We start from the raw sequence: 27226 nt of genomic DNA on the forward strand, positions 1-27226 counted from the left end.
ACGTCGATTATTCTCATTTCCACTGGTGCATTTTTCGTGGCAATCACTTTTCATTACTCTGTCACACATATAGCACCTACTCTCACCACAAAGTACTGATTTTATTTCTGTCGTAATCGCTGCTGTAATTCATCATTTGTTTGGCTGTCTGTTATTATCACATCTTGTCGGTAGGGAAGGACTGTGTGTGTGTATGTGTATGTGTGTGTGTGTGTGTGTGTGTGTGTGTGTGTGTGTGTGTGTGTGTGTGTGTGTGTGTGTGTGTGAGAGAGAGAGAGAGAGAGAGAGAATGTTATGATTCTATTACTGATATTATCGATTACCAGTACGAGTTCCTGGTAGATCTATAAATTACCATTAAAATGCCCTTAACAATGTTGAGATATATTACTATGATATTTCTAGAGGCAATGGAAGCGATTACAAATGCAAATTAGTTATACCGAAGAAAAACGGAACCATTCTTGGCTAATCAGGAGATAACTCAGGAATTTATAAACTAATGTGAAAATAACAATGAATACTTTCACAGTTATCTATACTATAATAATACGATTTTTGTTTGTTTCTATGTTTGTTACCGTAACGCACGAAAACCGGCGTATGTATCGCAATTTTTGTTAGAGCAACGTGCCGCTAAAATGCACTAGAAGAATAAAAGTATTTTCAGTCTAATAGGGCAACAGGTTCCCGAGTTCTGACTAATTACTGGCCATTTGTTTAGAGAGAAGGGGATGGATTTGCCTTTGGCCCAGCATTGAAATTATCAGCATGACAAAAGAGAGGAGAGTGACGTGTTTGTTGTACTATCACTCTCTCGCCTCTCCTTCCTCCCTCCCTATATTTCTAAAATTATACAGTAGGCTTATAATGGTATTGCATAATATAGTATAATAGCAAACAGTACTATCCTGCCTTTCTCTTTTCTGAACGGGTATCCCAGCAGGATAAGAATAACGGAAAGGTCCTTGCTCCGGCTCCGTCTCGCTCACATCATGAGCAGTTCAAATTTGTCACCTTTCGACTGAAGATTGGACTGACTTGACATCGACCAGCGGCCACCGAACGTGGCCTTTAAGTGAGTGATAAAGAGTAATTAACACATAGAGCATAATGACGTCATCATAAGAGAGCCTCCTAATAGGGTAGGATTAGTGGCAGCTTCACCTAAGTCTTCCAATTTGAAACGTCTCGCAATGGCCTTAGAAATTATCCGAGGAAAGTAAAAAGAAGTCCTCATACGGAAGGAGTTTTAAAATACTGCTCATTACAGTATACACAAACATGCAGTCAAGGAATGCAGTTATCCTATTGATAACGTCTGCTGTTGAAGAAGTATGATACTATGCCTCTGTATCCAAAGAAAAATAATACTTATTGTGATTGCCATCCCCTAAACAAGCACAGCACAACCACTAGGCCCCAATCCACAGTAAGAGACTGTGAAAGCTAAATCCTCAAAGCAAACTCAAATTGTACCATAGGTAGCCCATTTTTATGTATTTACCAACCACAACAAATCTGTGCCATGTTGAAGCGGGCCTTTGCCACTGGAAGTCCCACAAGTAACGCCATATTGACATGTGATGATCATAGCGTTTTAAAAAGGTGAAGTGGGGGAGAACCCTGGCACCTATCCTGTCACATGAAGTTGTTGAAACTTCAGAGCGGATTGCAACATATTACCGTGCTCTGGCAGAGGCAGATGGTGCCCAGTTCTGCCAACGACACCTATTAGATGGCGCTCCAGCAATCAGTCAGGGAGCAGCAGCATCCGGTCTTTCATGGCAGTGGCTGGGGGCAGTGGTGTAACACCCTGTCTTAGAGTGACGGTGACCAGGCATTAGAGGAGTGGTTAACTGGCCACCTTCTCGCAGTAGTGACACTCCTGCTTGTTGCTTACATCTAGTATGTGGTGAGTGCATTTAGAGCAAAGGCAAAGGATGTGCAAATTAGTGCACACCTAGGTAGGAACTGACTTAGCTACTGTGAGAGGCTGGTACTGGGTGAATGCAGCACATCAGTTGACTAACGAGGAATTACATGTAACTAATGATTCTTGCATATGCTGGGAGAGGACATATGTCATTCTCATGGATTTTGCCTTTGCCTCACCAGACTTTGGGGAAATGATACATTTGAAACAGGTCTTTTGGTGGCGAGTTTGACGGCTTTGTCGGCCTTTTCATTTCCTTGAATGGCGATGTGACTGGACACCCCAATTACCGAGTTGGTTTCCCTTGTTCCTGCAGTTGTTGGGCATGGTAAGAGATCTTTGTTTTGAGGTAAATATTGTCGATAAGCTGAGTTTTGGTGAGTGTCTGTGTGGCTGATAGTCTGTGTGTATTACGAAGTGCTATCCAGAATTTTCATGACGGGGATCGTGATGCCTTAACAGGCTGTAATAGTGTGATGCACCTCTAGGCAATACTAACATGCATTGTGAGTCAGTGTGCCACACGGCGTGGAGAAAGGCAGACGTGGGAATCAGTGATGTTCATTTGTTTGCTGTTGTGCACATGACGTCTGGTGATTTTAGAGATGGATACAGAAGAACGAACAGCGAATTTGCATCATATTTTGTGCGAATTTCGGGAAAAATACAACAGAGATCCTGGCTACGATTTAGCAAGTGATTGGTGAGCAGTCTCATGGTCAAACACAGGTGTTTCAGTGGCGTGCACGGTTCAAGGTCAGCCGAACATCGGTTGACGATGACACCTACACAGGGAGGCCCTCAACCAGCACAACTCAAAATGTTGCAAAATTTCAGCAGGTTGTCTGTAAGGACCAACGTCGGAGCATTCATGATGTATGTGAGGAGGTGAGAATTGGTTACGGGACATGTCAGACGATTCTTACTGAAAAATAGGATGAGGCAACTATTGGCTGTGTCACCATGACAATGCCCTGGCTCACAGTGCGCTCAAAACCCAGCAGGTTTTGGCCAAGAACAACATGACTCTCATCACCTACCCTCCTTAATCGCCTGATTATTCCCCTTGTGACTTCTCTCTCTGTTCCCAAAAATGAAGATGTGACTAGGTCAGACCATAATGAAATCCTGAATGTAGCGCTATTCAATGCATTTGTTTCAAACATCTATATTCTTCTTCCTCCCCCTCAGTCGCCTGGAAAGTGATAATGTCTTGTCACTCTGTGAATCAGGAAAAAAGCAGATTAACCCCTTAACCGTGGGGCGTCACTTTCGTGATGCTCGGGCGCAATGGATCATACCGTGGGGCGTCACTTTTGTGATTCTGTGTTATTTTGAATTATACCGGGCTTTCAAGTGGTGGCTTGTATCATCTATCAGTACTGCCAATGTCCAACACTAGTCAGCACTCCAAATCTCATCTGTACTCCCATCCATTGTTGACATTTTAGCGATTTTCCCCTGTTCCTGACTCCCCTCCCTACCTCCCTTCCATTACCCTGTCCTCTCACCTCCCCGGCCGCGCTGCGCTAAGCAAATCTCCCCCAGATTTTTCCACAGATTTCATCCATTGAAATAAGCCCTATGCCCTATACTTATACAAAATAATATATACCAAAAAAAAATAAGGTCAGTGATAGTGGTATACACCAGGAATTGGCTAATTATCACCTGACAACACCTCACATGCATTCATTCGCTACATTACCACGGTAATTTCCCCTTTGAATTATGCCTTGTAATCTATTTCTGTAATAAAAATATATATCAGAAAGGAAGGGAGAAGCCTAAGTGACATTTACATTCACCTGGAACTACCTATTTCTTTATGTATTGCCGAGATTTTCTACCAATAATTTACTAGCATGTAAGTTAGCACCTGTCAGCCCCAATGTCACTGTCAACCCTTGCCTTCTCAGATAAGCCGCGTCATTTACTTCCTTGTCCTCCGCTGTGGTCAAAGCATGTCGCACTCACGTCCTGCCATTTCTGCCGCATCTGCACCCATTGCAAAGTTCCCTGTGACCTTTACACCCAGAAAAACTCGTGAGGGAAGTAGGAAAGGACTAAGTGACTCTGCAGTGGAACGTGAACTAGCAGAATTATCAATGGTGATGATGGATAGTGATTTTGACCCTTCGGGGGATTCGTGTGATGAGCCGGGTGAGGAAATCGCGCCAGAAAGTACTAGTATGAGTGCTTCAGTGTCCAAAGTTATCCCTAGCTACAAGGGAAAGGAGCCGTTAGTGCAGCAAGGGAAGGAATTTGGGAAGGGAGTGAAAAGGCGGCATGTTAGCCCCGGAACAATGGCCCCGCATGACCCAGCCTGCCATGAGTCCCGAGTTGATTCACCTCCCTGTTCCCCAAGCCCTACTTCACTCATTTCTTCCTCTTCGTCTGCTGAATTATCTCCAGAGTCTTTGTCGTCGGGGTCACCACCAGCATCAACAGTGAAGGCAGGTCGTAGAGGAAGAGGTAAATCCCTGACCCGTAAAAGTAGAGTTGCTAGTAGAGTACGGGCTGCTAGTGCTGTACGGCAACCCAGGGTCAGTGCGAGTGACCTTGAACGTGGTAAATCTGCCTCACAGCCACCCACCACCCCCACCTACCCTACACCACCACGACAGGGAATACTGGACGCCTTCGCGTGGACGGAAGGGTCCGATTTTGTCCCAGAACATCTAGATTTTGACGAGAGTTCCTCAGGAGTACAGCCTGCCTTCACTCTTGACGAGGATGCTGAGTGTGTGGACTTCCTTTTGGCCTTCCTAGATGACGAAGTCATGCAGCACATATGTGATGAGACCAACAGGTATGAATCACAATGTGCTGCAAGTGGTACAGGTGCAGCCAAGATGCAACAGTGGTCCATGCTGGGAGTGCAGGAGCTGTATGTGTTCTTTGCCCTCATGCTTCTCATGCCACACTCAAAGAAGCATGAGTTGGAAGAATACTGGTCCATGGACCCCTTACTACCCTCACCCACCTTCAATAAGTACATGGACAGAGATCGCTTCCGGAACATCATGGGAAACCTGCACTTTGCCGACAACGATGTACCTTCCCAAACCGACCCACTCTGGAAGATCCGGGAGATTCTGAGCAGAATGAAGGATAAGTTTATGACATTCTTCCACCCCTTTCAGAAGGTTGTCATTGACGAATCCTTGGTTTTGTTCAGAGGACGTCTTAGGTTTGTGCAGTACATTCCAAGCAAATGCCATCGCTTTGGAATCAAGTTCTTTGTACTGTGTGACTGTAAGACGGGGTACATCCTTGACTTCGTCATTTATTCAGCCAGCACTGTCGATCTGGATAAAACACGCCGCCTTGGCTTCTCAGGCTGTGTAGTGAAAGTGCTCCTTGAAAGGTATTTTGGTGGGAATCATGTGCTGTATACAGACAACTATTATACAGCACCGAAACTTGCCAAATACCTTTCAGAGCACGGCATCGGCTCCTGCGGCATTGTCAAGAGTAATCGTTCCCACTTCCCTAAATTCCCAGAGGCAGGAACCTCGCAGCGAGGAGACGTGCACCTACGCAAGTCTGAGAAGATGCTGGCAATATGGTGGCATGACAAGAGGGTCGTGCACATGCTCACCACCGTACATAAGGGGGAAATGACAGACAGTGGGAAAGCTGACCGTAGGACAGGCGAACCTGTGAGGAAACCTGATGCTGTGTTAGACTACAATATCAACATGCGGCTGGTGGACAAGTCCGACATGATGATTGGAGAGATCGATTGCCTCAGGAAGAATACTAGGTGGTACAGGAATGTAACTTGCAATACTTTGGTGATAGAAACTCCGTGTACAAACAGCTAGATAGGGAGTTTATTACAAGCTCACAGTAAAATAGTCTGCCCGTGTCGGCTGTCTGATATGAACTGATGCAATAACGCCGTCTTCAGGCGTGGGAAAGGGTGCTGACCTAGCAAGATTAGTGGGGGCATGTATGCATTGGGGGGGGACATATATACATCGGGGGTAGACATATTGTGGAGGGGGTACACTACTCCCCCGGGTAGCTGAGATGGTGTCTCCTGACACCAGGAGTTAAATGGTGGGTGATGATAGTAGTAAGGCAGGACCGGGGAGGGTTGTACAAGGGATAAGTATGATACAGGGGCAGTAGGGGAGACATGGCCATGTTGAGGGGAGGGAATTAGAAGGATATATACATATAAGATATACAAGGATTAAGACATAATGGGAATTACACATTAATGGTTTGATACATGATAAACAAGGAGTAGATATGAGAGTTCTATTGTTGTTCTTCCTTCAAATTTTTTTTTTTTTTTTTTTTTTATTTTCTGTAGGATACACTGTCACTCAGTAATGCATGAAAGAAATACCATCATTGTCTAGCAGGCAGAGCGCTGTTCACAGTTTGGTTAATTGTTAGATGGCAATGGTAGTCACAGAATGCGAGGGCACTAAGTACAGGGAGTTTCTACATCGTGTGTAGGGCGTACTATGCCTGTAGCGATTCTGATTTCCTGAAGTCGACGTTCCAGTTTTCTGACACAACAATGCACTGCACAGATGATGTGTAAAAAACCTATGAAAGCGATAACCACAGGGGGAAACACAACTGTTGGATGAACCCATGAACGGCTGAAGGCCATGATCCATAATGAAATCACCGTCATTGAGGAAGGTTAGCATGCGCAATTTAGGGAAGGTGATGGTAATGTTGGCAGATGGTAGGGTAGAAGGCATGTCGAGTGGTTGAAAGATGTCATAGGAGTGGTTACGAACAGCCTGGTGATAGCGAGTGGCGTAAGTGATGACGGACTCTGATTTGATGGTACAATAGTCAGGTGCTTTGTAGAGACCACTAGCGGGGATGGAGCGAACGGAAGAACCAGGACACATGATAGTGACAGATGGGAACAGCAAAGAAGAAATACTGGACATGGTTGAGGTGAGCATGGTGGACCGGGAGGTCAGGAGCTGGGACAAAAGAACAGGCCGAGTAGATGGAATGGTTGCGAACTAAAGCAGATTCACAGGGTGTAGCACTGCTAGGGAAGATAGCGAAAAGATGGGCAGCACAGAGACGAGAGGTCGGAGTAAGGGAGGAACATTGCTGGAGGTCTGTGGAAGAAAGGAAGGCAACGGAAAGATGATCATGGGAGAGGAGGAAATATTCTGAAGGAACAGATACCTGTAACAAGGAGTTGTTGAGGCGGAAAGGGAAGGGAATGATGTGGAAAAGGTTAAAGGTTATGGCGGAACGGAGAGGAATATGGACGACGATGTATGTAGTGAGAAGAGTGGCTTCGAGAACAGGATAATAATATTCAAGGGAAGAGTGAGGGAGGACTGGGGAGAGACCGAAGGTGGAGTGAGCCCATTCCAGGACAGAACGGAGAGCTGAGACAGGTACTAAGTCGGCAGTGACACGTCCATTGATAGCATCGACCAGGATACGAACCAAGGTAGAGACTTGAGACAGGAGAGAGAGTCAACGGCCAGTTGGATTTTATCCATGTTGAGTTTGAGGTAGAAGAACTGAGAGATAACGTTGAGATCTGAAAGGTGGCGTTGTAAGATATCGGTGAAATTGTTTAGAGTGGACGTGACGTCATTGAGTTGGGTTGTGAGCCTCTGTAACATAGTGTGTTGGATTTTAAGGACTCGGCGTTGTGATTCTAGGGCTGAAGCTAAATGAGTGAGAGCAGATTTGAAGCCAGAAATGTCACGGGCTGTAGCAACACCAAACAAGCCACTCAGAATCTCACCGCCGAAGTCGAAGAGACCTCGTTCCACACGAGAACGACCCACGGGTGTCTGAATGGAAAATGTGTCATTGAGCTCAGTGAATCTGTTACTTATGTATTGCAACTGCCAGGAGAGTGGGAGGAAAAGGTTATAGAGATACTCATTCGGGTTGTGTGTCCCCATGAGGGCCGTGAGATGGTTCCTGATTCCGTGGAGCTGGTGCGCATAGGCAGGTAGGGCAATGGCTACATCGGCCAGGGGCGCAAGATCGTAGCGCAAAGAGGCGATGTCGTCGATAAGCATTACCTCGTCTCCCGAGCCAACCAAGGCCCCTGGACGTACTCCACCATCTTCCTGACCTGACCCAGACCCCAGGAGGGTCAGCACTGCCAGCAGGGAGATCGCTAACATCGTACCTAGAAAATCAGGGTAGAGTTAATGGGGGAGGTCGTGAAGAGATTGATGGACAGAGCGCAGTTTGGACCGATATTGATTGGTTGATGAATGAGCAGGTGGAGATTGAGATGAAGGAGACTGAGGGAGAGGTGGAGACAAGGTAGACTGAAGGATGGGAGGAGGGGAAGAGGGGGCAGGAGGTTGTGTAAGTGACTCTTCCAACACAAGGCCACGGGGTGGCCGCTTTAAGTCATTGACGTGGACCCATCTGGTGTCCCTGGTGGACAGGTCCTGGAGGTGAAATTTGTTGCCTTGTTGAGTGAGGACGCGGTGGGGCCCTGTAAATTTGTCATCCAACTTAGAGGAATGCGTATGGGAATGAGCAAAGACAAGATCGCCTACATTGATAGTGATAGGAGAGGCGGACTTATGTTGGCGCTGCAGCATGTCCTCCTGAGAGGAAGCCAAAGTGGATTGGACATACTGGTGGATTGTCTGGAAGTTGGCCAATTTTAGTTTAACATAATCATCCATGTTGTAGATGGGTTCTAGCTTTGAGGATAAGAGAGAGTATGGGAGGTCCTTGTCAAAACCAAAGAGGACGAAGAAGGGAGATGCAGCAATGGATGCATTGATGGAGCTATTGGTGGAAGATGCCACTTGGGGAATCCAGTCATCCCAGGACGAACTATGGGAGCCTAGATGTCTGAGGCACTCTAAGATTTTTCGGTTGTTGCGTTCTACAAGGCCATTGGAAGCCGGATGGTTAGGCACGACATTGCACTTACTGATATGAAAGTGACGACGGATCTCATAGAGAAGGCTATTGTTGAACTCTGTACCGTTGTCAGTAAGAATGGTATGGGGGGTACTGAACGGGCAAATTATGTGATCTACAAGGGCACGTGCAACGCTCTTCGCGGTCTTGTCGGAGAGAGGTACGAGGACATAGTAGCAGGAGAAGTGGTCGATCGCTATGAACAAGTACTCAGCGCCAGATTCTGTGAGAGGTAGTTTAAGGTGATCGATTGAGACAGTTTCCCATGGTCGTGATGGGATTGGGTATTGTAAGAGAGGTGCTGGTAAGCCGGTTGATCCTTTGTGGCGGTGGCAGGAGAGGCAAGAGTCACAGTGGGCATTGATATCACGGCGCATGGTTGGCCAATAGTATTTGAGACGTGCTTGGAGCAAGCATCGGTCTTTACTTGGATGGGAAGCCTGAGGAGTATTATGAACAATATGAAGAACCTTTGGTATCAGGGCAGTGGGGACAACAAGTTGGCGTACTTCACGATTGGGCATATCTTTGCCTGTTAGCATTGTTTTCCTGTACAAGAGATCATCATCTAGCATGAACTCATCTAGTGATACTGGCAGAGTAGGTAAGGTCGAGGCATCGCCAGATTCTAGGAAATAAATGACTTTGGACCACATGGGGTCTTGGCATTGAAAGTTTCGAACAACTTCTGACGTTAGTTTAGTATTTTCAGTTACTTCAGGCTGCAGTGATGTTATAGCTGCTGCTACGTGACGTGAGAGTGCGTCTGCGACTACATTCAACTTGCCTGGTACATATTGAAAAGTGGGATTAAAGTCCTGGATGATGACAGACCATCTAGCTAACCTACCTGTTAGGTTGTGATTTTTGAACAAATCACATAGTGGAAGGTGGTCTGTTTGGATATGCACTGGATAACCATAGACGATATCTCTGAAATGTTTCAAGGACCAGATTACCGCTAGCGCTTCGAGATCTGTGACACTGTAGTTACGTTCAGCGGTTGTAAGGGTGCGACTAGCATACGCTATTATGCGCTTCCTTGATGCTTCATCGAGTTGCATCAAAACGGCACCAAGTCCAGTGCCTGAGGCGTCTGTGCAGAGAAGGAAGGGTGTGGTATAATCAGGGAACGCTAGAATAGGGGCATTTACAAGAGCTGTCTTTAGCTTTTGGAAAGCCTGTGACTGGTCGTTAGTCCAAACAAAGGGCACATTCTGCTTGAGTAAGTGGGTCAGAGGAGCGGCGATCTGCGCATAATTCCGGATGTAGCGACGATAATAGCCACTGAGGCCCAGGAAACTTTGTACAGCGTCGGTAGTGGTAGGTTCTGGGAAGTTAATGATCGCCTTAGTTTTATTCTCATTAGTATGAATGCCTTGTGCATCTACGACATGGCCTAGGAATTTGATTTTCTTTTGCAGGAAGTCACATTTACTGAGATTGATTTTCAGGCCTGTGAGCTGGAGGCGTTCAAAGACTTGCTGGAGTTTGGTAAAATGATCAGGGATGGATTTACTCACAAAATGATATCATCTAGGTAAGCAAAAAGAGAGTGTCCCATCATACCGCTGAAGACTGAATGGATAAGTCGCATGAACACAGAAGGAGCATTTCTCAGACCAAAAGGGAGTCTCTTAAACTGAAAATGTCCGGAAGGGGTGCTAAAGGCTGTAACTGGGTGAGAGGACTCTTCCATTTCGACCTGCCAGTACCCGCTGAGGAGGTCTAAAGATGAAAAGACTACGTTATTTTCACCAAGGGATTCTAGCAAATCAGTGAGGACAGGTAACGGGAAACGGTCTGGAACGGTGACAGAATTGACCTTACGATAGTCGACTACTGGTCTAAAGTTGCCGTCCTTCTTTGGTACTAAGAAAAGTGGGCTATTCCATTGACTGATGGAGGGTTCAATAATGTCCTGGTCTAACATGTTCTGTACCATTTGATCTGTCTGCTTTCTCTGGCTGTGAGGAAATCGATACGCTGGTATGTAAATCGGCTGAGTTCCTGGGAGTAGTTCAATCGTATGTTTGACAAGGTCTGTTCTACCCATTGGTTCACCAGGTAAGGCAACCACGTTTCTGTACGAGGTCAGAAGGTCGAGGAGTTGAGGCGTATTTTCTGGGAAATCTGTGCAAGTGAGATGTGAGAGCATATCGGGTGAATGCGTTGGCGCAGATCCCATAGAGTTAATAGTACATACACCGATTGGCGTATCATCAGTCTGAATAGTAGGAATTGAGGAATCCTGGCACACCTTTACGGCCGCTGGTTATACTAGGAAGTCTCCAATCTTTACACCACTTTTAAGTTTTAGTGGAGCATTTGTGACATTGAGCAAGTACAGGTAGCATAAACTGTCCTCTAAGACTGTACACCACGCTGACTCATAAGTCAAGCCATTCACACAACACGTCTCAGGTAGGGTTAGTACATCCACTCCTTCTTTCGCACCGGCAACACAAACAGAGACTTTGGTGAACTCATGCGGTAACAAAATTGTGCACATATTCGTTACTGCACGTTTCGTCTCTGCGTGTTGGAGAAGATCATTCAGACTGTGTGGGGTAGGTAACTGAGACATGTCTGAGTCAGCGAGAGTGTTGTCGGGAGAGGAGGTAAGAGCCATGTTCGAGGGCTGAGATGATGTATCAGGAGACATTGAGGAATTTATGTCCTTGCTCGCAGTCAGTAAAGGAATGATCTCCGTATTCTCAGATGATGATAGTGGTGGTTTGGGCTGGGCTGGACTCTTTGGTAGTGATAGGGACAGAGGTAATTGAAGGACTGATTTGATCGTAAGAACAGGACGGGGACATTCCATAGTGTAAACCGGGAATCCAGAAATGTCTATACTACCACAAGCAGGTAATAATGCAATGGAATGTTGTGCCATGGTGGAGAAACCAATAAGGGCATCTGCGGGATACTGCAAGTCATTAGTGACATGAAATTCAATGAGGATAGGGGGCAAAGCTCTGTGGAGTTTGACTTCAAGGGTGACTCTTCCCTTAACCTTAAACTCTGAGCTGTTAACACCACATAGGCGAATGTCTGGTGGTTCTAGGAAACTGACGTGGCTGTGATGGCGATGAATAATTTGTAAGGAATTTTTGGAGATGAGATTTACTATAGATCCTGTGTCCAAGAAGAATGACGTTGGTATGTCATGACTGCTTCCGAGAATGACTAAACCCGAGGATGTTATGGGACCTACATGGCGGATGGGGAGTTGGGTTTCTGGTTCAACGTGATATTGGTCCGATACGGGCGTGGCGCTTCCCCCGACTGTGGGCGGTTGAGGTAACGACATTCCTCAGTGGTGTGAGTTGTGCTTGATTTGTGGTATTTGCAGTGTGGACGACGTGAGCGGGAAGGCGTACGCTGTCTGGTTTGGGAGTGAGGACGTCTGTATGTACGGTCGCAACTGGATGCTCGATGTCCAGGATGACCACAGTACCAGCAAAGAATCGAAGATTGTCTGTTCCGTCGGGCACTAGATTGATCACGACCTGCGGTAGGAGAGCGATGTGTGGCAGGTCTGCCGCGTGTGGTGGGATGGGAGCGAGATTGGTCTGGGGTAGTGGAGGTGTGACAGACTGAGGAGGCCAAGGGTTGGGTGGTGCCCTGACGTGTGTAGTTCAAACCTGTTCTTTCATGAATGGCTTTAGTGACCTGAATAATTTTATCTCCTGGATTGAAACCGATTTCCAAGGCTAGCTCTCGCTGTTTAGGAGTAAGCCAGTGAAGGAATCTGAGGTAACCAATTAAGTCAGCAAAGTTGGTGAGTGAAAGCATTGGAATGCCATTCTTGTCTTCTAACCATTTCGTGCCTACAAGTAATTGGAGCATCTCGCTACTAGTTGCTTTCATGGCAGCGGCAGCTTCGCGGAGCTTGGCATATTGCGCTGGGACGCGCAAGTCCTCATCTAGTTGGTTTAGGAGATTAATGAATCCCATGAGAGACGAGGTATTTGAATGCTGGCAACAAAGGCTGATGAGTTCCGTACGAAAATCAGCAAAGGTACGAATGCTATCGAAATGTCCTGCACGGATCGCAGATCTGATGTCTGATTTACCGTGGTGCAAGCGACTGAGGAGGTAAGCTACTTTGAGCAATTCCTCGGTAATTTGTTCTATTGTTTATTTCTGTTTCGACTTCTCTGAGGAAATCATAGACAGACCAAGTTGGGTCCTGGCCGGTAAATTTGGGACGATTGGCATCGTCGAGATAGATAGACTGTGGAGGGTTGGCCATGGCTGGAAGTGTAGAAGTGGCGGCAGGAGAGGTGTGGGAGAGAGAGAAGGTAGTGGCAGTTAAGGGCGAGGAAGACGGGGTATGAAGGGAGGCAGGAGAAGTAACGACAGTGGAAGGAGTAGAGGAAGAAGAAGGGATAGTAGAGGCAGGAGTAGAGGTCGAAGTATCTGGATTTACGAGGGTAGGACGGGTAGTAAGTGATTCTGCGGGAAGTGAAACGGGAGTCTCAGGTACAGGGCGGTGGTACTCTTTGCCACTTCGTAAATGAGTGATTGTGTTAGAGTCGGCAGACGGGGTATGAGCAGGTGACGTTTCCGGGTCGAGAGGGCTGGTGGTAAGCGGTTGACGTGGAAAGTATGACATTTAATGCGGCAATGGAAGATGAAAGGATGAAGATGGATACGTAGGTGGAAATGTATAAATAACAATGAGAGAATGGAATACACTAGGTGTGAAAATGAATGAAGGTGCGGGCATGGATGGTTTAAATAAAATGCGAAGGATGAGATGGAGTATAAATAACGTAGGTGAAGATGAAAACGGGGTAATGGAAATGAGATGGAATATTTACAGTAACCAATCTGTAGAGAAAATCGAGGATAATCTCTATAGAAAGGAAAGATATACTATAGTTACACAGTAGAAACGGGAGTGTCGAGAGGTATGACGTGCAGGGTGGCTGGGCGTAGCTGGGCTGGGGCGGGGCGGGGCTGGGCAGGGCTGGGCTGCGGGGTAGAGACAGCTGCGCAGAGAGGAGAAGAGACGCCGCGATGAATCACCAGCAGGGAGTGACGGTCTTAGGAGGCTCCGTAATGCAGACCAGATGCAGGCAACGGCGGAGGCCGGTGGTGGGTAGTGAGGGCAGATGTCGGCGCAAGGCAGGTGTAGAGCTGGTGAGTTGCAAATGCAGAGAATGGTGGTGGGCAGGCAGTGGGCAGACAGTGATAAGTGGCACCGTGGGGGCAGGAGCTATGATGAGTTCAGAACAGGTGCTGGGAACAGGTGCAACAGGTGCGCAGGTCGGCGACGGCGACACATGCGGTCAGGAACAAGGCGTATGGGTGCGGTTGTTTGAGAGGTGAGCACTGGTGAGAAAAATGGTACACTCGAAAAGCACAGCCAAGGTATAGAGGCACGGAGGAGGGGCGAGGCTGGCAGATGCGAGTCGTCGTGTATCTTGTTGTATCACTAAAAATCCAAGGAGGCGGTCAGAATCTGATGGTTCGAAACACCGCTGCTACCAAATGTAACTTGCAGTACTTTGGTGATAGAAACTCCGTGTACAAAAAGCTAGATAAGGAGTTTATTACAAGCTCACAGTAAAATAGTCTGCCCGTGTCGGCTGTCTGATATGAACTGATGCAATAACGCCGTCTTCAGGCGTGGGAAAGGGTGCTGACCTAGCAAGATTAGTGGGGGCATGTATGCATTGGGGGGGGACATATATACATCGGGGGTAGACATATTGTGGAGGGGGTACAGGAAACTTTTTCTGCATCCCATAGACATGACGATGCTGTACGCCTTCATCCTGTACAAGATGAAGGTCAAGCCACCCAAGTCCTTCTCCCTGAGGTTGTTTGTCAGGACTTGTGTTCAGCAACTGCTGGAAAGATATGGTAGGGTGACAGCAGCAACTCCAAGGAGTAGACTGTAGCACCAGTCGAGCAGGGCAGTACTCCCGAGGTGGATGGAAAGCTGATGACAGGGAGTGCTGGAGCTCCCGTTTCATCAGCCCTCAGGACTAGTTCCTGACCATCCCCCTTTGCTGAACTTTTTCAGTGTCTCAGTTACACAGAGAGTAGGCCAGCATGCTCTCAAGTACAAATTTCTCTAACTATCTTCACCAAACTACATGCACAGTACACACTACACTTCCTATTCAAAATTTACCTAAAATGGCGTCGTTATATCAAGCCTCGGAGTCCCCAGGGGGGGGGACCATAAATGCCCCCACCATCTGCCCCTCTCCCGATGACGACTCAAGGTGCCTGGAACCACTGTCTGACTCTCTTCTTCTTCATTTCTGCAACATTCGCGGCCTTTCCTCTAACTTTCGCTCTGTTGAGCACCACCTTTCCTCCTCAAAACCTCACCTTCTTTTTCTAACGGAGACTCAGCTGTCTGAGGCAACTGACAGCAAACCCTTTTCTGTATCCTCCTACTTTCTCTATACTCATTTCAAAGCCAAAGGTGGCTGTTGTGTATATATACACAACGACTTATCTTGCTCTCGTGTTCCTGAACTTGATTCTTCTGAATTCTCCACACTCTGGCTTCGGCTTTCCTGTCATTCTCTGACTAAATATATCTGTGCTGTTTACTTATCCCCTAATTCTACTGACTATCAAAAATTCTTCGACTATCTTACTTCTACGATGGAACACATTCTATCCATTTCTCCTTTCTCTGAAATCTCCATTCTTGGAGATTTCAATGTTCACCACCACCTTTGGCTCTCCTCTCCTTTCACGGATCCACCTGGTGAACAAGCCTACATCTTTTCTATCCTTAATGACCTAGAGCAGCTTGTACAGCACCCTACCCGTATCCCTGACCGCCTTGGAGAGAGCTCCAACATACTTGACCTCTTCCTCACAACTAATCCTTCTGCTTACTCTGTTAATCTTTTCTCTCCGTTGGGCTCCTCCGATCACAACCTTATTACCTTAACCTGTCCTATCACTCCGGTACGGCCTGTGGACCCTCCAGGGAAACGTCGTCTGTGGCATTTTGGAGCCGCAGACTGGGAGGCCCTCGGGCAGTACTTCTTTGATTTTCCCTGGAATGATTATTGCTTCCATGGCCGTGAGCCATCTGAGTGTGCCTTGCGCATTACGGAGGTTATTCTCTCGGGCATGGAAGCATACATTCCTTTCTCATATCCTTTGACTAACGCAAGAAAGCCTTGGTTTAATCATGCTTGTTCTAATGCTGTCCGCAACAAGGAGAGGGCCTACAAAAGGTACCGGAGCCAACCCACCCCTGAATCACATCATCTTTACGTTTCTGCCCGGAATCGTGCTAAGTCTGTTCTTCGCTCTACTAAAAATAATTTCATCCATACTAAATGCTCTCAACTCTCCAACTCGAATTCTTCCCGGTCCTTCTGGCATCTTGCCAAAAATCTTTCTAACAACTTTACCTCATCATCCTTCCCTCCTCTTTTCTACTCTGATGGTTCTGTAGCTATTTCTTCTACTGATAAAGCAGATCTCTTCGCACAGACTTTCTCCTCCAGTTCTACCTTAGACGATTCCGGTGCTGTTCCTCCATCACTTCCCCCCCCTGACTTCCTCATGGCTGACATTAAAATTTCTTCAGTTGATGTATTTTCTGCCATCACTGGCCTCAGTACTAACAAGGCATATGGGCCTGATGGGGTCCCTCCTGTTGTTCTCAAGAACTGTGCTTCTGTGCTTACACCCTGCCTAGGCAAACTCTTTCGTCTTTGTCTGTCAACTTGTACCTTTCCTTCTTGCTGGAAGTTTGCTCTCATCCAGCCAGTCCCAAAGAAGGGTGACCACTCCCAACCCTCCAACTATCGTCCAATTGCTTTAACGTCCTGTATTTCAAAAGTTTTCGAGTCAATTCTTAATAGAAAAATTTTAAGGCATCTTTCCTATCACAACCTTCTTTCCGATCGTCAGTATGGGTTCCGTCAGGGACGCTCCACTGGCGATCTTCTCACCTACCTTTCAGACTCCTGGTCATCCTCCTTTAGGGACTTTGGCGAAAGCTTTGCCATTGCACTTGACATCTCAAAGGCTTTCGATCGAGTCTGGCATAAATCTTTAATTTCCAAACTGCCCTCCTACGGTTTCTATCCTTCTATCTGTGCCTTCATCGCTAGCTTCCTTTCTGGTCGTTCTATAGCCGCTGTTGTAGACGGCCATCGTTCTTCTCCTCGATCTATCAACAGTGGTGTTCCTCAGGGCTCTGTCCTATCACCAACTCTCTTCCTTTTATTCATCAATGATCTTCTAAGCTGTACATCTAACCATATCCACTCATACGCTAATGACTCCACCCTTCACCTTTCCATTCAGTTCCCGCAACGCCCATCTCAACAGTTACTTCAACAAACAAGGGATGAGGCTATGGCACACCTAATGTCTGACTTGGCTCGTATCTCTGACTGGGGTAAAAATAATATGGTTGTCTTTAATGCATCTAAGACTCAGTTCTTACACCTATCAACCCGACAAAATCTTCCACAGGTATACTCACTAATGTTTAATAATAGTCAGCTTAATCCTGCATCATCCTTGAACATGCTTGGGGTTTCATTTACTTGGGACTTATCTTGGAAAGATCATATTGCATCTCTTGTAAAATCTGCTTCCAAGAGATTGGGTGTGCTAAGCCGACTCCGCTCTTTCTTTACCCCTGCGCAATTGTTGACTATATACAGGGGTTTTATCCGCCCCTGTGTCGAGTACAACTCTCATGTGTGGGGTGGCTCCCCACATACAGCTCTTCTCAATAGGGTGGAGTCAAAGGCTTTTCGTCTCATTAACTCTCCTCCTCTTACTGACTCCCTTCAACCTCTGTCTCTTCGCCGCACTGTTGCATCTTTATCTCTTTTCTATCGCTACTTTAATGGTCACTGCTCCTCTGAACTGTCTGCTTGCATTCCTCCACCTCTACGACGGGCGCGTAGCACCCGTCTGGCAGCAAACTCTCATCCTTTTTCTGTCCAACTCTCTAATGCAAGAGTTAACCGTTACTCCCAGTCTTTCATTTATGCAACAGGTCAGCTCTGGAACTGTCTCCCTCTGTCTGTATTTCCTGCTGCCTATGATCTCCAGTCTTTCAAACGCAGTGTGTCCAGGCATCTCAAAATGATCGGATCTTGAATTTGGCTCTATATTGTATTTTGTTTTTCTCTTGGAGGGAACTGTTACTGCGGGCTCATGGCCTTTGGTTCCTTCTTCCTCGCATAAAAAAAAAAAAAAAAAAAAAAAAAAACACTTCCCGACAGACTTGAGCAGAGGGCGTACATGGATCGGAAAAGACTGGTGCAAATGCCTGCCACAGGAAGGTTGCGATCCGCAGGTGCCAGGTGTGTGCACATACCACCCGACGCACACCTGAGCACAAACGCACGTCTTGGCAGTGCGCTGAGTGCCAGGTTCCCCTCTGTGTTACCTGCTTCTTTGATTACCACAGCCAAAAGCAGTTCTAAAAGTGCAAGTGGGAAAGGAAAGTAATGTGAAAATAATGTGTAAATAGCAAGTGAAAGCAATGGATGTACAGTACATATGATTGAACAGTGTATTATAGTTTTATCTTACTGAAAGTGACAGTGAATAACATAGTGTAAGTATAATAGAAGTGTAAATATTGAAAGTACAATAAAAAATGTAAATAGAAATGTAAGTAATTAGTAATATAAGAATATGAGTACAAATACTTGATGTTATAACACTGAAAGTGAATCCGTGGCTCTCTACGTATTTTACTGAATGAAAAATTGAATGACTTCAGTGACAATAAACTAATACTACTGAAGGAAACTTATGGGTAAAGACTCCAGCTATATATGTTATATAGTAATAGAAATATAAAGTGTGAGGGGTTTTATGAATAATAAATGACAGAATACCAACAGTGAACTAGCGCAAGTGGGAAGGTCATACGCGCTCGTAATTTCCATTGCTTTCACAGTGTTTTTTTTTTGGAGTATGGATCCCAAACTACTTGATAATCATAGTGTTTATAGTGTTAATATCTGGCTGTGGTAATCATATTATGGGTTGTCGGGAAGTGTAAAGTGGAAACTTCGTTATCCAACTTCAGAGGTCTCCAAAAGTCCTACGGTAATCGACGAAGGCTCAACTAATATCCCAGGAGAAAGCTCAAGGTATGTGCCATAAGCACATATAATTTTAATATTCTAGGGCTAATAACTGATTTTTGGTAAATATTTTTTGAGAGTCTGTCGGAGCCCGAATAACCCCGCGGAACACACAAAACATTGGGAAACATGCCCGTGGTGTAAGGGTTAACTGATTCCATTGATTACGATTCATAATAACCTCTCTCTCTCTCTCTCTCTCTCTCTCTCTCTCTCTCTCTCATGAAATAAGTAATAACCTTGCATTAGAATTATTATCAGATTATTTCACTTTAAGAAAGTAAATACAGCAAGGGGGTAATATGCATGACAGCTACAAACGATAAGAAAAATAACCCACAAATGCAATAGGAGGTGAAGGTCCAGCATGGTAACCGTGTCATTGCATTAAATGCTTGGTATTCAGCTATGAACAGTATATAAAAAATGAGATGGATCAGACGCTCTAGAATTATTAGAATGACAGAAGGGACGGGAAAGGGTAGACGGAGAGAAACATATAGCTCAGGTCTTCTATCTTCTACCACAGTTACGCAGTCGCTCTATGCTGAGGAGGAAGGCAGCTTAAATCAAAGCCTATCGAATACACAAGGATCATTAACCCAATGAATCAGGAATCACCTTTTATATTTTCTTGCAACCATCTTCCGACGATTATATGCTGCTTAACCCCTTAACCGCGGGGCGTCACTTTCGTGACGCTTGGGAGCAAGGGATCATACCGCGGGGCGTCGCTTTTGTGATTCTGTGTTATTTTGAATTCACCCGGGCTTTCAAGTGGGGGCTTGTATCATCTATCAGTACTGACAATGTCCAACACTAGTCAGCACTCCTAATCTCATCTGTACTCCCATCCATTGTTGACAATTTAGCCATTTCTCCCCGTTCTTGACTCCCCTCCCTACCCCCACTCCATTACCCTATCCTCTCGCCTGCCCGGCCATGCTACGCTAAGTAAATCTTCCCTGGAATTTTTCACTGATGTCATCCATTGATATAAGCCCTATGTCGTATTCTTATACCAAATAATATATACAAGAAAGAAATCAGGTAAGTGAGAGTGCCATACACCTGGAATTGGCTAATTATCACCTGACAACACCTCACGTGCACTCGTTCGCTAATTTTCGCTGTTTTTTTCCCCTTGAAATATGCCGTATAATCTATTTTCGTAATAAATATACATGTAAGGAGAGAAGGGAGAACCCTAAGTGATATTTACATTCACCTGGAACTACCTAATTTATAATGTATTGTCTACATTTCCTGCCAATCATATCAGTGCTACACAAAGCTGTTTCAAGATTTAACATTGGTAGCTCTGATTATATATCTCCTAAGTAGGCCTCTAATCTATTTTCGTAATAAATATACATGTAAGAAGGGAAGGGAGAAGCCTAAATGATATTTACATTCACCTGGAACTACCAAATTTATAATGTATTGTCTAGATTTCCTGCCAATCATATCAGTGCTAGGCTTAGCTGTTTCAAGAGCTACGTTGGTAGTGCTGAATAACCCTCAAGTAGGCCTCTCAACCCGGGCCGGCCCTCCTAGCAGTTCTCTCTCAGATTCCGAAGAGGAGGTACGGCTCATCCTCTTGCTGACTTCAGGGCCTTTTTTCACCCCCATGCAAGGGCCCTGTGACCTTTACCCCCTACTAAACCTCGTGTGGAAAGAGGTAAAGGGCTGACAATTGATAAAAGAGTGATTACGATCTTTCTATTGAGTAAAACAGTGCAAGTGGAATTGTAAATAATGTGTAAACAGCAAGTGAAAGTAATGAATGTAAATATACGTGAACAATGGAAAATAGTTTTATAAGTTATTTCAAGTGACAGTGCACAACACAGTGTAAATAAAATAGAAATGTAAATAACGTAAATAAAATAGAGAACGTAAATAGAAATGTAAATGAGTAGTATTATAAGAATACGAGTATATACCCTAGGAGTAATGAAAGTGAAAGTTTCACTCTAGCATGTCTGAATGCTATGAGTTATGAGAGTGAAGATGAAAGTGACATTCACTCTCAGTGCCAGTATACAGGACGAGAAAGTGAATGCTACGTATTTTACTGAAAGAAATTGAATCCCTACAGTGACAATAAACTAATACTACTGAAGGAAACTTATGGATAAAGAATGTAGATATATATAAGCGTTATATAGTAATAGAAATATAAAGTGTGAGGGTTTTATGAATAATAAATGACAGACTACCATGAGCGAACTAGTGCCAGTGCGACGATCAGACGCGCTCGTAATTTCCATTGCTTTCACAGTGTTTTTTTTTGAGTATGGATCCCAAACTACTTGAAAATTGTAGAATAGTGTTTATAGTGTTTGTATCTGGCTGTGGTAATCATATTACGGGTTGTCGGGAAGTGTAAAGTGGAGACTTCATTACCCTACTTCAGAGGTCTCCACAAGTCCTACGGTAACCGACGAAGGCTCAACAATCATTCCAGGAGAAAGCTGAAGGTATGTGCCATAAGCATATGTAATTTTATTATTCTAGGACTAATAACTGATTTTTGGCAAATATTTTTTGAGAGTCTGTCGGAGCCCAAATAACCCCGCGGCACACGCAAGTCATTGGTAAACAAGCCCGCGGTGTAGGGGTTAAGATATTAAAAGATGCAAATAGTGAACAGATGGTAGTCTGTTTAAAATAAAAGTACATATGGGATTGAAAGCATTTGAGTAAAGGTAGGTCTCATTGGATGTGCAGCGCCATTGATTTTATTTCTATTGTATTAAGATTTTACTTTTTCTGTATAACGCCCAGTATCATTTTAAAATGTCTACCTACCAATAGAGTTAAGGTGGCGCAGTCGGTAGAGAACTAGTCTCACGATGCGGAGCCCCAGGTCTAAGTCTAAAACCCATGCAGTGGTGGACAGTTAAGATGGGTGCTTGAAGAATACCCTTTCATATGCTTGTATATACTTGCGCCCTTTTGATTCTAACGACGACATATACTCAAACACACAAACATAGCCATTACAACACATCAACTTACAGGCATGATTCTTCCTACAGACATCCTTTCTCCACTGATGCTTCGCCAGCATGGGGAAGCTCTAATCTTAGCTGTCATTCTTCTTCCAAGGAGACGGTTCTGTCCTGTATCTAACAATGAACTGATACAGACACAGAATGTGCTCAAAATAATGCTGATGGCGGCGAATACATGAAATACAAGATAGTAATATTGTATAATACACAGAGTAATTTGCTAAGGAAGCCTCGTGTCAGTCTTCTATGACCATGAAAATAACTATAGCAGCACCTCCTTGGGCGGCTGAAATCCTCGCATGGTTACATCCTCCTCCCTCACACCACCGCCATAACTTGCTTTATATTCGTCCGGTAGTTATCCTGAGGTTCTTAGCCTAGCGCCCACAATGTCCATTCTAGAAGACTAACTGAGATAGCAGTGTTACGTCCCTGATGGCTACCAACTTATTACATGAGTATCTTCATGCTCTCGACTCAGGAATATAAATGAACATGCTATCGTCTTACCTGGTTAACCCGCCCCATCCCGACGACGTATGGGTACGTTGCAACGATTTGCATTTGCCAGTCCCGGCGACGTACCAGTACGTCGTGCAATTGGAAGGTCGCTAATTTGCACAATTTTCAATTTTCGCACGTGATTTTTCGTATGTATACACGGGACACCTTCCTCTATTCCTGTACAAGATACCAAGCAGGGACAATGCCTTACACTGCATAACCTCCCCCCTCCCCCCCTCACGCCATTGTCTTGGCAAAGGACCTGTTACCAGTGACCTGGCTAGTAAAGTTATTCAGGGCCAGAGTGATTCCCCAATCGATGACAATGTGGAGGACAATGTTTACATAGCATTAGAAGAAGAAACAGGCAGAAATAATGATCAGGTAGTGTGGCAAAAATAGGTCAGGTATGGTGATTAGTTAGTGAGTGAAACAATGCTTATAATGCCTTTATTACTGCTTGAAAACCAATATACTGTCATACTACATATACATTCGTACCAAGTAAATAAATAAATACCGTTTATGAGTGGATAAAATAGTTACCCTCCCATAGAACTCGTTTTCTTTGGTGCCAGCATGTTAGAAAACCCAGTCAGGTAAGGAGGAACTCCTACCTGGATTGGGCACTTTAAACCTCAGGTGAGCGATTTCTCTATGAATTTTCGATGTTTCTCACCAAAAGCGAAGGTTTTAGCCAAAAAAAAAAAAAAAATCGAAAATACCTCGGGACTGGGGGATGTCGGAGGTGCGGAAAACCTCGGGATGTGACGGGTTAAATCCTGGTTCAAACTGACCATTCATAACCCTTATCAGTAAATGCTGGTCCTTGAGAACAAGAAACAGGCAGAAGTTGAACTGCCACCTCTAGAGTCTGCAATGCAGGTAGTTGAGGTGGGAGTAACATGAGATGCAGGAGCAAGAGGAGACATAAAAAGGGTCAAAGTTTACTAAGTAAATACACGTGATAGAAATATGGAGACGAAAAAAGGATTGGGGATAAACAGAGTAGCTGTAAAAAATAACCAGACTAAACAAAATAAATATGTACATTTATTTTTAGTGTATTGTTTTGCTACTTATAGTTAAATAACTACTTGTGTAATTAATAGAGTTGTTTGGGACTAAGGAAGCAAGTACTATCAAGAGACCTTTGCAATAGGACTGCTGAGTTGAGGCTAATCCCTTACTTCTTTTCGTCACTACTGCACTCAATGAGCTGGGGGAAGAAAGGAGGAGCAGGAAGCTATAACCCCCGGTAAGACACTGATTAACTCACCTTATCTGTCTCTTTCATTGTTTCGGGGGGTGGCAGTGGTTAACCGTGACGGGTGTGTGGAGGAGGGGAGGTTAATGGTACAAGGGTCAGACTGCCTAAATTATTGCCATAATTGTTCACCTGCCACGAGGGAAGGTAGGTTGCCGGTACTTATTGGGGGCAAGGACGTATGTAGAATGACTACACATAACGGTGCAACACCACATTATGTATACTTACTTATTTACTCGTATTACCATTTTAATTCTGCTGTCGAAACGAGGTAAGGTAAGGTGAGTGCAGCTGTAGGACAGCACAAGAGTGTAATGGTAGCTATACAAGATTACACATCATTTTCATTATGCTGGTGCAATGAAGGCCTTGGAACTAAAGAGAAGGATGAGTATGGAGGCCGCATGAGAACTGCATGGAGGTGCAATATACTCTGCGCTAGGCAGCTTCTCTTTAGTCACACTTTTGCTAACAGTTGCTCCTAATTCACTAAGAGTATTTTCTTAGTACTGATATAATGGTGATCTGTGTCAACCAGTACTTATATATGTATTTGTAATTTTCATACTGATCTTCCATGTCTGTTTTGATTGCTGGGAAGGTGTGGTGCTAGGGACAAGGTGACTGGTACTATTTTTTTTTTTTTTTAGTTTCTGTATATTTGTGTATAGGTCAGAGACTTTGTTATCACTTATGTGCAAAACGTCAAGACTAAGAGACGTGGAAATGGGACTGTTGAGTAATGTGTGTGAACTGCTCTGAGTGAATAGGATTCAGAGTATGCTAATTCGCAAACGATATAGAGTAAAGGCTACAAACAGAACAGTGAAGAGCAGTGTGCTTAGATGAAAGGGCCGTAGAGATAGAGCAAATGTAAGTGGGGTGGTAAAGCTGACTTCGCAAACATAAGTAAATTTAAAGATGAAAGAAAGGATGGCCATGGAAATGGATGAAAGAGACGTGACGTATAGAAAATGATGAGCCGAACAGACAGTGGTTCGATTAGGCTGGGAAATTATGGACAGAGGAGCACATGACAAAAGGTTTGATACCCCCTTTTAAGTTGAGAGATTAATAGAATTGTTCCGTCTGGCAGGCGTAGTCTATGCAAGACTTATATATAAAGAAAAACACCCCCCAACCCAAGAATAAGGTAATGAGAGCTGGTCTTTGGGACAGAATCAGGACCCCTGGAATTCGTGGCCAGTTTCACTGGGCATGTTGTAGATAGTTCACCAACTTTTGTAGATTCTTCCTTCTTGTTACTGAATCCATTAACTCATTTTTAGGTGGGATCAAGAGAAAGGATGATGATGCCATATCTATAACAGGGGTCGGCAGCCTTTGATGGATTGGAGGCCGGAATTGCTCTGTTACTCAGCTGGTGGGCCGGATGCTTTGAAGTTGTTAAAGACAACATCCCCCTCCTCCACTTATAATAATAATAATGAAAGAAAAGCATTCTGGAGCCAAATGCTAATCGCCCGCAAGAATGTGCTGTTGGCCAAGTGTGAAGCAACCTACAAACCAAACGTGAAGAAATTTCGCAAATGCTATGGAATTCGGTCACCGCATTTCACAAAAAGCAAATCCATATTCTAAAAAACTAGTTGACCTTTGTCAGCCATTATGGTGACCTATGCCTTGACTCCAAGTGCCAATTTTCGAAATCGTTAAAGATTTTGACCATATCTTGATACCCTGAAGTGTTCAAGTTGATAGCTCAAGCCGTTCATGAGATATAAAAGGAACACACACACACACACACACACACACACACACACACACACGGGCAAAAACAATGTCACTCCGCGATGCCAAATGGCGGGGGCTAATAATAATAATAATAATTATAATAATAATAATAATAATAAAATGAAGAAGAAGAAGAAGTCTCTCTCTCTCCCTCTCTCTCTCTCTCTCTCTCTCTCTCTCTATACATATAGGTGGGGGCGTTCACCATCCACTCACTCGATGTAGTGCTGCTCTCGGGTGTCTGCCCTTTCCTCTCCTCTCTCCATTCCTCCCTTCCTCTTCTGTCTTTCTTTACTTCATTCTCTCCTCGTCCTTCTGCCTACGGGTGACTTTACACTCTCTCTTTTGTCTTTCTTTCCTTCATTCTTTCCTCTTCCTTCGGCCTATGGGTGACTACATTGAGTGACAAGCCTAATGGTTTCCTGTACACCAGGAAATCATTTACTACGCTGGGTGGTAACCATATAACCAAATTATGGCGCCTGGTGGTTTAGTGGGTAATTACAGCTCTACAATCGGAATGAGCTGGTGAAGGTTTATATCCAAGGGGTGGTTGGGGTTATTGCTCATGTAACGCCACTCAGGGATGATGAGGCTGGTCACTTTCATTTTAAATGTCAGGACCAAATTGCCTAGCCCCGGGCTTCTACGCTCCTCATGGGGCAACGTAGAATTCGATGATGGCTATATATATATATATATATATATATATATATATATATATATATATATATATATATATATATATATATATATATATATATACAGTACTAGTTTATCTATTGCCAGGCGCCTTAATCCCGTATGAGGTGGCAACAAACAAATCGCCTCCATGTCGCCCTGTCCCCCGCCATTTCACTGCCCTGCTTCCAGCACACACACCCCTCTCTCATATACCTCTCCACTCCATCCCTCCATCTCATCATTGGCCGCCCTCTCCCTCTCCCTCCCTCCACGTCACTCACATACACTCTCTTCATATAAAACATTTATGTAAAGTATATTTCGTAAAGCTTTACTGAGTACAGTTTATATGAAATTAATGCATTTGAAACAAAAAGAAATACCTTTCACTTAACAAATATCACCACGTGAAGCAGAAATATTCAAAGACTAATCTCTAAAAGTATACTGAATATAGTTATTATGACATTACTGCCTTAGAAACAAAAAAATAACTTCATTAAAACAACTAGAAAGCGCTCAGAGAGCGCATATCGCTGTCAAGGCCATTATCATTAAAAAGGATCTGATCTGGAACCGTGAAGATATTGTGTGCAATTCATGGCATCCGGATCCGCCTCGAAATTTAACAAATTTCTCTTTGTCCCATGGCCCACTTTCCACAATGTTTTATTGAAATTAACTGAGAACTTCTGGAGATATTATGCGGGATACATAGGATTCGGATCCGGACCCACGCCAATTTTTTTTTTTTGTTTTTTTTCTTGACCCACGGTCCACCCTTCCACATTTTATTGAAATTCATCGAGAACTTTTGGAAGCAGGATATATAGGCTCCGGATCCGGATCCATATCCGCCCCCAAATTTAATCAATTCTTTTTTTGGCCCATGGCACACTCTTCCATTAAATTTCATTTAAATTTTCTGAGAACTTTTGGAGATACCATGTTCACAAGCAAACAGAAAAACAAAGGTGAATACATAACTCCCTCCAACTTCGTTGGCAGGAGTAATTACCACAACGTG

This window comes from Coenobita brevimanus, chromosome 52, assembly GCF_032717465.1.
Source record: "Coenobita brevimanus isolate Jiangsu-jjx chromosome 52, ASM3271746v2, whole genome shotgun sequence".
Lineage (NCBI taxonomy): Eukaryota > Metazoa > Arthropoda > Malacostraca > Decapoda > Coenobitidae > Coenobita > Coenobita brevimanus.